The 12,821-nt window shown below is 36.6% G+C and overlaps 1 long non-coding RNA gene across 1 annotated transcript; it reads left to right on the top strand.

Annotated features, from left to right (window-relative positions):
- Positions 1-953: 953 nt before the first annotated feature.
- On the top strand, positions 954-12,238 carry LOC134739844 (uncharacterized). Its single transcript, XR_010126887.1, has 2 exons — positions 954-1,017; positions 7,922-12,238. It is a non-coding gene; the product is annotated as an uncharacterized LOC134739844 (long non-coding RNA).
- The last annotated feature ends 583 nt before the right edge of the window (positions 12,239-12,821 follow it).

Genomic DNA, 12,821 nt, shown 5'->3' on the forward strand with positions numbered 1-12,821 from the left:
CCATGAGATAACCAGTAAATAATATTCTGTAACCATTGGTTTGCGAGTTGTTTTGGAGTGGACATACCAGTTTATCAGCATGGCTCAGGAATAATAACTGGATTTAGACGTATACCACCTGGTTTTGCTGGAGCCCAGGGATAAGGAGGGAGAGGGGACTTAATGGTCAAGGCTGACCAATACCTGGGATGTTCCTGTGTGACCAGCTCCTTGTAGGAGACACTCAACAAACCTTGAGCTTCCTGGTACCTTTGCATATGTGTGGTGGTTGAAAAACCAGAGACAAAGTGTGTCCATTCGAACTGAAAACAGAAGGACGAAAAGCCATTGAGGACATTGCTGATGATGCATATGATAACCATTAATAAATTAGCACTATCTTTTCTCATATTTCGGATAAGAAAATAAACAAAAATATAAATGTATTTTTCTTTGTGTAGCCTCATAGATTTATTTTGCACACCCCAGGGAAGGTGTGCACAACACATTGGAGACTACTGGATATGAAAGATACTCAGGAAATATCTGGGCTGGAGATATAGATTTGCTGATAATCAGCACATTAGGGGAATAGAAGCATAGGAGATGGCCAAGAAAATTGTGTAGTTTGAGAAAGTGAGGGTCGAGGAGGATATGCTAGGAACATCAACTTTCAGGAACAGGTCATGAAAGTAAAGCTTATGAAGGAAAATGAGGAGGAATAGCCAAAAAGGCAGGAGAAGAACCAAGAAGTGATGTCATAAAAATCAAAGAATGAGACACTGCTGAGGCAGCAATACTATTGCCAAGTGTTACAGAGTGGCCAAATAAAACAAGGTCTGGCCAAATAAAATGTCACTCACGTGGACTGAGCAACAAAGATGCCAATGGTGATCATAAGAGTGTCTTCAGTAGAGTGGTCTGGGAAAGTCCCTTGAGAGACTATAAAGACAGGAGGTGGAGACAGAATCAGCAACTCTTTCCAGAAGCATAAGGGTGAAGAAATGGAAGCAGAGAAGAGACAGTTGCCCAAAAAATGTGAGTGCTGGAGGGCTCGTTTTCCTTTTTCAAACAAGGTGGAAGAAGTTTGACTATGATACTATATTTAAATGCTGATTTTTAACAGTCAGGAGAGTAGAAGTTCAAGAAATAGAAGATGGGAGGTGCAGGTGAAGAAAATACATCAGATGAGAGGAGGTGCGCTTCCTCCAGCATGACCAAAAGAAAAAATACAGCCTTTCCATATATTGTTTTTCTCCATTTTATGTATTTAAATAGCTTATATTTCCAATGACTTTTCTAGCATCTTTATGCAAATTATTTCTATTACAAGCATCTTTGAGGATCCCTGTGGTGCAAAAATGTTACCATTTTAAAAATCCATATCCATTGGCCGTGTCTTTATCCAGTCAATCTGTAATCACAACTATTTAAAAATTTGTATGAAATGCAAGAAAAAATAACAAAGGATTAAAGCATCCAGTTTATGCTCATGTAAAGTCTCCAGTAAAAGTAACACATCTCATTTGTAGTTGTTCATGCAAAATAATTTCAGGCTTCACTGGAGAGAAATCTACATATCACTGCCCTGTTAAGCTCCTTTCTTGTCGTATATATGTGTGCATGTGTGTATCTATAGATAGATATACACACACGTATATACACATATACATGTATATATAAGATATGTATATATACATATATGAGATAAATAAGACAGCTCTTATAATACACATGTATATAATATATAATCTTTGATGTTATACATGTTATATATTGTGTATTTTTATCAGAGATGACTTTATCAAACTTTCATTTTATATTTATACTATTTCAATGGCAACACTAATGTCACTAGTAGAAAATGGTCAACTGAGATTGGTTCAGGTATGAGTTCAGATTTCAACCTTTTTTTCTGTTTTCTAAAGGGAAAAATGTTAGGAAATTGCTCAGCTTATTTCTTCATTCATTTATTCCCTGGCAAATATTTATTGAACAGCAAGGCATTATTCTAGAGCATGAGGACACAGAGAGAAGTATAATTTAGTTTTCTCTTTTTATGATTTCCCTGTCTGGTACTATGTCATAGTTTGCCAAATGACAGTCACTGCAATAGAGGCACTGGTAAGATGACAGGGGAGTTGGTTAAGAGGAGGCTCATAATCAGTCTGGAGATAAAAAAGGAGCATCCTAAAATCTGGCATATGAGTTCTTGCAACAGATGCATAGGAGTAATTAATCACTCCCTCAACTGTCCATAAAGGACTAGAGGTAAAACTAGAACACAATAAGGTGGAGCTGAGCATGGAGCATAGAGGGAGGCAGATGGAGATAAAGGGATTTTGGGGGAAGGGACTTCAAGGTGCAGCAGGAAGTATGTGTAGTCATAGGGATGGGAGAGTCAGAAGTATGGAGGGGCCTGTGGATTTGATGCTCTACCTGATGTGAGGAATTCATGTGAGGGCATGACAAGCCTGGAAAGGCAAGCTTGGCTGCAACATAGGGAGTGCAATAAGCCTGATAATAAATTTGGGCCTTATACAAAAACAGTATGAAGCTTCTCAAAGTTTTAAGTGGGAAGACTTATGATAGATGAATGACAGGAAAAGGTTTCAATTCTTGAAAAACCACTGTGGCATCACTGTGGCAATTGTAGTAAATGTGGGTGGAAAGTGAAACAAGAGATAAGGAGATATGGGCCTGTTGGTGCAACCCAGAGGAGCTGGGCAAAGGGCCTAAACTAAGGCAGAGACTGTGAGTAAGGAGCAAAAGAGACTGACTCATGAGATATTTGGGATTTAGCATCAAGGGGACTTGAGGACTTACTCTGTGGAAGGGTGAGGGAGGGGGAGAACCACAGAAATCTCGTAAGTTTCAGGTTTGGGTGAGTGAATGATGCTTTTCATATTGAGAAAGACTCTCTCTCCTTTGACCAAATTTTAATCAGGCTTTTCTGAGCCCTCTGCTCAACTGGGCCCAAGCTTCAGCTTCCCTCTCTATTCTTATAGAATCCAGTCTGAGCAAGAATCCTGCTAAGTCAGTTTAGTGAAAATTTCCCACCCTTAGTATCCAACCACTCTCCATTCTTATCACCTTGAGTTATCTTCAACAAGAATTCTGTTGAGTCTGTCTAGCAAGTATCCCCCTAACCCTTGATATTTCTTCCTAGTAATTTTCCATCCATTGGCTCCCACTCTGCTCTTTGGCTGTAAATCTCCACTTTTCTTTGGAGTTGAATTCAGACCCAATCTCTCTTCCCCTATTGACGTGGTTCCTACACTCATCACAATAATTCCCTTTCTTAGTAGAGCCTTCCTTACCATCTTTAATAAGTGTCAATGAATAATTTTTCTTTAACAAAGTTAATGAGAAATGTAAAAGGAAGATCAGATCTGAAGGGTAGATCATGAATTCAGGACTTTTAGAATGACAAGATGGAAGAAGACTCACTACCACTATCGACAGTTAAACCAGGATTATTATTATCCACAGATATGATGATTACCAAGGAAATAATGAATAAGACAAAAGTCCATTTTCACAATAGCATTAGGATTGGGCCAACGTTGTTCTATGCAATCAGTAATTTGAAAATAAATAAAGCATATTACATTAGGGCTTTTCCTAGCTAATTAGCTCCCCACACATAAACATATACACTTTTTTGGGGGTAAAATCTCCATGCAGCAATATTGGGTAGTGGTGGTCTTTGTGACTTTGGGTAAGTTTCTTAACCTCCCCGAACCCCAATATCTTTACTGGAGATTGTAAGCAAACTTATTGAATGGTTTATGTGAGGATTCAATGATTTTAAATATGTAAAAGGCTTAGAAAAATCTCTAACTTATGGTGAGCATTCAATAATTATTATTTATTGTCATGCAGAGATATAACTTTAATATATTTTCATTACTATATCTGTATAAAATTTGATTCTACCTGAACTTTGAGAAAGTGTATTTTCACAAACTAATTTCTATCACTATTAAGTTAGAACAGAATGGAGATGGAGAAGAAGGAATGCCAAAGGATAGATATGGGGATGGGGAAGGGGGAAGAATTACATTACTAAAACGTTTTAAGATGTTAGATACTGATATCTGTTCACACAAATGACTCATTGATTGCTAAATCAGAAAAACAAAATTTGATTACAGCATCTGTATTTAGGTCATCTTGACATTATGTCATCTGAGACAAATTTCTCAGCCCACAGAATAAGAAAGAAGGTCACGAATACCAATGGTTTGTTGTTATATATGAAATTCCTGTGGTTCTGGCCAAGACGTAGTGAGACAGACCAGATTTTCCCTACTCCCTGAAAAAATTAAAAACTGGCAAATCTCTGTAACAATAGTTTTCAATACATCGAATGGGCATCAAGCAAAGAATGACAGCGATCAATGACAGATGAAAGACAAATGAGATGAGCCCTGTGATCAACTTACTGACTTGTGAAAGTTTCTAGTTTGCAACCTAAGGGGGAAACTCTGGTAGAATGAGAAAGCATCCCTGGAATCTGAGGAGGCCAAACTGAAAATTCAAGCAGCTAGAATTTGCAGAGCAGGGTAACAGAAAGAAGAAAGGAGACAGCAAAACAGAGAGAACCACAGGCATTTACAGAGTCCCTATCCTCCTCCCTGAGCTCAGGTGTTCTGCTGAATACTGATCAGTCTGGAGAAAGAAGAATATGAAAGAATTAGTAGGGGCAGTGTCCAGTGTTTACATAGATCTGAGAATGGTAGATGTTACCACCAGGCACATTGAAGAATATAATTTATGGAGCACTGAATATAGTACTCAAGAAGATCTTGCCTGTATAGTGGGAAATGCATAGCCTGAGATTGAGCACTGATCTGGATTTACCTAACTCATCTTAAAAGCAACACCTGAAATGATCAAACTGCATTCCAGAAGAAAGCACACTCATATTTATAGAAACATAAAAATACTCAACATCCAATCAGATAAAATTTATAATGAAGGACATCCCCAGTTAAACATTGTCAGACATGTGGAGAAGTGGGTAAATATGACTAATAATGAGGAGAAAAATCAGTAAATCAATAAAGCTGCCAGATTCTAGAATTAACAGATAAAGATATTAAAACGGTAATCATAATCATGTTCTATATGTTCAAAAAGTAGAGAAGATATATCAAACACATAAAAATGACTCAAATCAAAATAATACAGATAAATATTCTGGCTGATATGAAAAACACAGGATGAGATTATTGGCAGCTTAGACATTGCAGAAATAAAAGTTAGCATAGTTGAAGACAAAACAAAAGATACTCTCCAAAAATCAAACACAGAGTGAAAAATTAACTTTTAAAAATGAAGAGTGCATCATTGCAGGGAAGAGAGTGTTCAGGGGGAAATTTATAGCTGTAAACGCAATTGAAAAGAAAAAAGATCTAAAAATCAACAACCTGAGTTTACATCTTGAGGAACTAGAAAAAGAAGAGCAAACTAAAACCAACACTAGTGGAAGAAAGGAAAGAATAAAGATTATAGTAAACATAAATGAAGTAGAGAATTGAAAAATAATAAAAAGAAGCAATAAAACAAAAAGCTTGTTCTTAGAAAAGAAATTTTTAAATTGGCAAATCTTTAGCTAAACTGACAAAGAAAATAAAAGATCTTAATTTTGTGCACCAAAATACATTATTAGGATAGTAAATGGCAACTACGGAATGAGAAAAATATTTACAAATCATATATCTAATAAGAGTTTAATATTCAAAATAAATAATGGACAACTAAAACTAAACAAAAAGACAGAAAACTCAATTTAAAAATGGACTAAAGACATAAATAGACATTTCTCAAAAGATATACAAATGGCCAATAAGTTCATAAAAAGATGTTTAACATCACTAGTCACTGGGGAAATGTAAATCAAAACCAGAATGAGATACCGTTTCACACTTACAAGAATGGCTAAAAAACATACAAACAAAAAACCTAACATAGAAAATCACAAGTGTTGACAAGGATGTGGAGAAATTGGAACTCTCATACATTGCTAGTGAGAATGTAAAATGTTGCATCCTCTGTAAAAATCAGTTCAGCAATCCCTCAAAAAGCTAAACAAAGAATTTTTTTAATTCCTTAAAAATGTTTTTAAAATTCTTTTTTTTCCCCAATAAGCTCTTAGTCCCAGTTTGGTAGTTGAGGAGGAGTCTAAGAAAACAAGCCCTTCCTCAGTATCCCTGGGAAAGAAGGGTTGAGAGAACACAGACCCACCAGGCCCTAGGTGACTGCATTGCTGGGGTCATGCAGGGCTTAGCACTCCACCAGGGGAAAGTGCTGATTTTCCTTGTCATTGTCCTGGCCTTGCTCCCATGCTGTCTTCCACTTTTCAGAAGTTGATATATAACATAACTCAGTCTTGGAATCAGATTGAGTTTTGTGCCAAACAGGTGTTTCTCAAGGAGGAAGCAAGACAGCCCACAGAAACCCTTGTAGCCAGCCAGAGCTCTGACAAGCCCTTGAGAGACCCTCAGACTCCCAGATCTTCAGGTTCTATGTGCAATAGATGGAAGCCAAATGGCAAGGTACTAAGGAGATTGCCCCTCACCATTCTGCAGAAGGACAACTCCTCTGGCACCCTGACACCATGACAGGTAAAGCAAGAGAAGGGTAAGCAGTCTTCACTAAGTGAAAATGTTAGTGAACTAAAGGAAGGAGCCATTCGTGGAACTGGGCAACTTCTGAAAAGTGGAAGACAGCATGGGAGCATATATATGTTATATATATAATGTTATTTATATAACATATATATGTTTTCTTTTCTTTTACATTGTGGTTATATATATATAACATAACATATATATGTTATATATATATAACCACATATATATAACCTATATATATTATGTTATATATATATATATAACCACAACATAAAAGAAAAGAAAAGCATATCAGTAAACTGGGGAAAAAAATTCCATAAGCCTAGTATATATGCAATTGGAGTCCTCAAAAGAGGGTAAAAGTCAGAAAAATTATTTGAAGAAATGGTGGCTTAATTTTTTCCAAATGTGATGAAAGGTATGAAACCATAGATCCAAAAAGCTCAATGAACCCCAAACGCAAGAAATATGAAGATAACTATATCAATTTACATCATAATCAAATTTCTCAAAACCAGAGATAAAAGTAAAATCTTAAAACTAGTAGGAGAAAGCAAGAGATATTATATACAGAAGATCAAAGTTAAAGCTGCCAAAAGATTGCTCATCAGAAACAGTTTAAGTGAGAAGATAGTGGAACATGTTTAATGTACTGAAATGAAAGAACTGTCAACCCAGATTCCTTTTATTTTTGGTTTTTGTCATTATTTATAAAATAAATTTTAAAGTTTGAGGTTTACAACATGATGCTATAGAATACATACTGATACTACAATTGTTACTATACTAAAGAAGAGTAACATGTATTTATTTCATCTCACATAGTGACTTTTTGATAGTGCAAGAACAGCTAAAATTTACTTAACAAAAATCTCTAATACAATAAAATTTTACTAACTATAATCCTTATGTTGTATCTGAAATAATAACTTCTTAGAGGATACCAATATGTATGTTGAATCCCCTTTTCTGTGTTCAACAATTATCATTTTCTTGTTAATTCTTTTTATTTTAAAAATTTTTCATATAATTATTTTTGCTTTTATTAATCCCCATTTCTGAGTCCTTTGCTATGTTTTCAGCAATTTCAATTCTGTATTATGAAGTTTTCAGCATGGCCTTGATTTTGAAATTTCTGTTTTGTTTATTCTTTGAGATATGCCTGTTTATGTTTTATTGCCTTTTGTTTTCTTACTATGTCTGACAAGTTTTACCTCTGCTTTTTGCTTTGGTTTTTGAGGCAGTTGTTTTAATAAGAAACTTTTTTTTTAATGGGGCTTTGTCAACACTTTTCTCCATAGATGTCTACCCTGCTCCACCCAGAGAAGCTGATCTATGTGAACTACATCAACAGGCTCTCTTGCCTTCTGGATTCTGGTGAATTCAGCCCCAATAACAAAAGATTTGAGGGATGGAGAAGAATAATATCGCGGTATGTATTCCACCGGTTGATGCTCTGTGGTGTTGCCTTGAGATGGTTGTGTTTCTGAACCTAAGATTACAGCGTCTTTCAAAGCAGCTCTCTCCACATTATTCCCTCTTTCCACCTTTGATAAACACTCACTCCCTTTGACATTCAGGCCTAGGAATATTGATAGCACTGCTGTTAGCAGTAGTGCAGTACTTCACTATTGTTTGTGCTTTCTCTACGTTGTCTCCACACTCTTGTAACTAGCCTCTTATCCCTGAATTATCTTGATTTGTGAGGATCATCTGTTTCCTAATGGGCCTCTTGACTAAATAAAAGCTGGGAGTTTTTGATCCAGGTGGCATCCCCTTTCCAAGCCTGAAGATTATAGATTTGGTATTAATAAAGTAGATAAAGAGTTTATCCTGCTTGTAGTTCCTTGTGAATGTAGCATCTGATAGTGAACTTTTATGCACAGAATTTTATTAAAGATTTATTTGCTAAAAAGTGAAAACATATCTGGTGAAGGGGAAAAATATCAGAGAATAGTAAATCAGTGAATCAAAAGATCTGTATTTGATCCAGATAATGTCTGAGATCTATTCTGCTCTCCAATTTGATAACATTCACTCTGAAGTATCAATGTTTATAATCATCTAGATTGAGAGGTATTTGCACAAGCCCCCATCTGCCCAGGCTGAGAGATCATTGGCTATTCTCTGTTATGTGAGCAGCTTCCATCCTAGGCAGAGTCTCATAAACAGATAAATGATACTTGAGGTCAGAATATTAGATTTCACAGATTCAAGCTCTTATTTTTTGCTTAAAGAACGGTTTGATTTATAGGTAGAGTTAAACATACACAATCAGATGAGACTGATTTTTTTGCTCTCAAATATCGGGTGAAATGGGCAGTGGTATATTTGAGACAGAATTCCATATAGGCAAATTATTATATAACAAGGGCAATGATAGATGTCTCTACAAATATGTTTGCCAAGTATCTGTTGGTAATTTTCCTACTGTATCTTGATGCTAATTTTGTTTTTAATGTTATTGTTTGCTAAAGGCTTAGAATGAAAATAATTAAAAGGGAAATACCAAAGGAATTAATGCAAAAATGGGATGGAGCCCCAGATAGTGTATGAGAGTGGTGATGAAGGCCCTGGGAAAAGAAGGAAGGGTCAACTGAGCTAAGGGAGCCTGTATATGCGCAAGAGCTAACAATAAGTAATTATCCAGGGTCTAAAATAATTCCTGTTTTTAACCCACGCTGAACTGTACTGATAAGTTATCAGTATGAAGCGCCAACTACTCTTTGGACTTGAGAAACTTGAAGAGTTTGTTCTGTGTGTACCCACATCCTTTGTCTCAGGATACCCTTTCAGTGGTTGCTGCCCTGAATCCGGGATTTAAATGTAGCTGATAAAGTGCCAGCACTTAATAAGCTGGAGCCTGAATAGGGAGAGTAAGGAGAATAAAAGAAAAAGCAGTAAGAGAGCCTTCGACAAAAACAAACTATGAAGGAAAATCTCTAAGAAGGTGCAGTGAGGCCCAGATACAGGAAACTGAATCCATACAATGCATTCCAGCTAAGATGAATAAGAAAAGCTACAGAGTAAATTTTTACAGCATACCAAGCCAGTATTTTTCCTCCTTCAGTGTTGTCTTCACCATTGTTATCATCATTGTCATCATCATGTATTTAGTGTGGAACCTGGTGATGTGCAAGTGCTCTAGCATTCTGAGGTCACTCTTATTTCACAACCAAATAAAATGATTCAAACCATTGCAGAAAACTGTACAGCCTGTGGTGATTCACTGACTTCTCAAATATTTCCAAAAATTCTCCAAAATTTAGAATTTCCTGGACACTTTGTGCTCTAATCTCTAAGAGTCAGCAGAATTCTCATTTTGTGTCCTATGGCTTCTGTTGTCTCTCTATTCCACTTTATTGTATTCATTCGCGCAAAGCACCAATAACCTAAGTGTTAGGCTACTTAGGTTAATTTTCACATAGAAAATTCCAAACATATAATTTTCTATGTCGGTGGCATGTTTTGCTGTGGTAAGAACATGGAGTGTAATCTCTCTCCCCAGAAGAATGTTATAACACCTTATCAGACCACATATGCAAGTTATTGGCCTCAACTACTCCAAAACACACATAATCCCAAGACTTTGACAGACATAAAAAGCTTAGAGTATGGCAGGGTACTTTCTGCCAGCCTTTGAGCTATTCTCTACAGCTTTGCCCACCAACACCAGCACCATTTGAAAGCACTGAAGGAGCTTACATATCTTTGTGTTCATCAAACGTCTCTTTCAAGAACCTCTTGTAGAAAGGTTAAGTGTTAAAAGAAAAGCTTCAGCTGAATTAAATTTAAAGGAGTTTAATTGAGCAATTAATGATTCATGAATTGGGCAGCTTTCTGAATCGCAGCAGAATCAGAGAGACTCCAGGGATGCCTCATGGTCAGAACAAATTTATAGACCAAAAAAAGGGAAGTGACGTACAGAAAGCGGAAGTGAGGTACAAAAACAGCTGGATTGGTTACAGGTTGGCGTTTGCCTTATTTGAACACAGTTTGAACACTTAGCAGCCTATGAGTGGTTGAAATATGGCTGCTGGGGTTGGTAAAGACTCAGCTATTGTTACAGGCACATACCCTTAAGTTAGACTTTCAATTTTGTCTGCCAATTAAGCTATGTTACAGTTCATCCACAAGGACTCAAATATAGAATTACAGAGTCCTTCTCAGGCCATATTTAGTTTGCTTTAACATAAGCCTCAAACCTCCATTAGACTTTACATTCACAGATGCCTGCTTCCATCCTAATTGAGCAGCTAGACTTTAATAATTGAACTCTAAACAAAATTGGAACTCACTCACTATGTGCTTAATGTACCTTGTCTATTAAGTGTGTTCTCTGTGAGGTTTATTCTCCTTTTTCTCCCTCTCTTTGAGTGTGGTGGAAAAAAACAGAGTATTTTTATGTGGCAATAAACTATATGATTGTGATTAATAAAATCATACTTTGATCATCTCTTTATTTTAACCATACAAAACACCAAGGCTGGTGTGTAAGAATGCTGTAGAGAAGTTTTAATATCAATAAAGAGGCAAACACAACACAACATGGTACAGAAAATAGCTCAAAATAAAATATATGAGCTGTTTCCACATGCAAGGAGATTGGGTGTTGCCTCTCCAACCTGACAACAAGTGAAAATCTGAGCAAAATGAAAAAAAATAACAATTCTTCTTAGATCTCTAAGAGAAGTGAAGTCATAGCACAAACTGCTGCTCCCCAAATTGGAGAGACAGACAAAGAGGTACAAGGCATTACAACTTTTCTCAAGCAGAAATTCATAGAAATCTCCACAGGAGATTTCCACAGTAAATATGACAGAAAAATTCCTCTGGGGTTCCAACAGTAAATTTCAGAGAAAAACCTCACATTTTTAGCAGGGGGAGGGTAAAAGGGACATTTTTAAATACACCACAGCATTCTGTTCTTAATAAAAACTGTTCTCAGGAGAAACTGAAAAGCCTAACCTGCTGGGATGGTATCAAGCCTAACTAACCTTGGGGAATGGAAATACCCAACTCCAGCTCACTCTAGCTAGATAGAGTAAGCTCATAAGTTATCTTCATCCTGTCTCACCAAAGGAGAGAAAAAATAAAACCTGAGAATCATGTGTAAAGTTCACAGTCCAGAGACACAGGCTCACTACGAGACTGACACCTAATCATAAGACTAAGAATGCATTTCCTCCCCCAACACCTTAACCACTACATTACTAAAGGCCTATTTATGGCCATTTCTTTTACCCAGCACATCATGTCTACCTAGATAGCAAGAAAAATTACAAGACATACTAAATGGCAAAATACACAGTTTGAAGAGGCAGAGCAAACATCCCAACCAGACCCAGATACAGCAAGGATATTGAAATGATCAGACCCAGCATTTAAACATCTGTGATTCATATGCTAAGAGCTCTAATGGAGAAAGTAGACAGCATGCAAGAACAGATGGGCAATGTAAGCAGACAGATGGAAATCCTAAGAAAGTCCCCAAAAGGAATGCAAACCAAAAACACTAACAGAAATGAAGAATGCCTTTGATGGGCTTATTGGTAGGCTGGACATAGCTGAGGAAACAATCTCTGAGCTTCACAATGTCTCCATAGAAATCTCCAAAACTGAAAGGCCAATAGAAAAAATATTCATAAAAATGTAGCAGAATATCTCAGTACTGTGGAACAACTACAAAAGTAGTAATATATGAGGAGGGAGAATACCAGAAAAGAAAAAAGAATAGAAGAAATATATGAAACAATATTAACTGAGAATTTTCCCAAATTGATGTCTGAAATCCCCACCAACCTAAAATTCTGTAATCTGCAAAGTTGCCCTTCAAAAATGAAGAAGAAATAAAGATTTTTCTCAGGCAAACAAAAACTCAGAAAATTTGTTGCTAACATACCTGCCTTGCAAAAAATGTTAAGAGGAGTTCTTTAGAGAGAAGAAAAGTGACATAGCTCAGAAACTTGGATCTACATAAAGAAAGAAAACACATCTGGCCAGGTGCAGTGGCTCACACCTGTAACCCCAGCACTTTGGAAGGCTGAGACAGGTGGATCACTTGAGGCCAGGAGTTCGAGACCAGCCTGGCCAACCTGGTGAAACCTGTCTCTACTAAATATACAAAAAACAACAACAACAAAAAAAAAACGAGTGGGGCATGGTGGTGTTCCCTTTTCTCTGCATCCTTACCAGCATCTG

This window comes from Pongo pygmaeus, chromosome 6 (genome assembly GCF_028885625.2).
Source record: "Pongo pygmaeus isolate AG05252 chromosome 6, NHGRI_mPonPyg2-v2.0_pri, whole genome shotgun sequence".
NCBI lineage: Eukaryota > Metazoa > Chordata > Mammalia > Primates > Hominidae > Pongo > Pongo pygmaeus.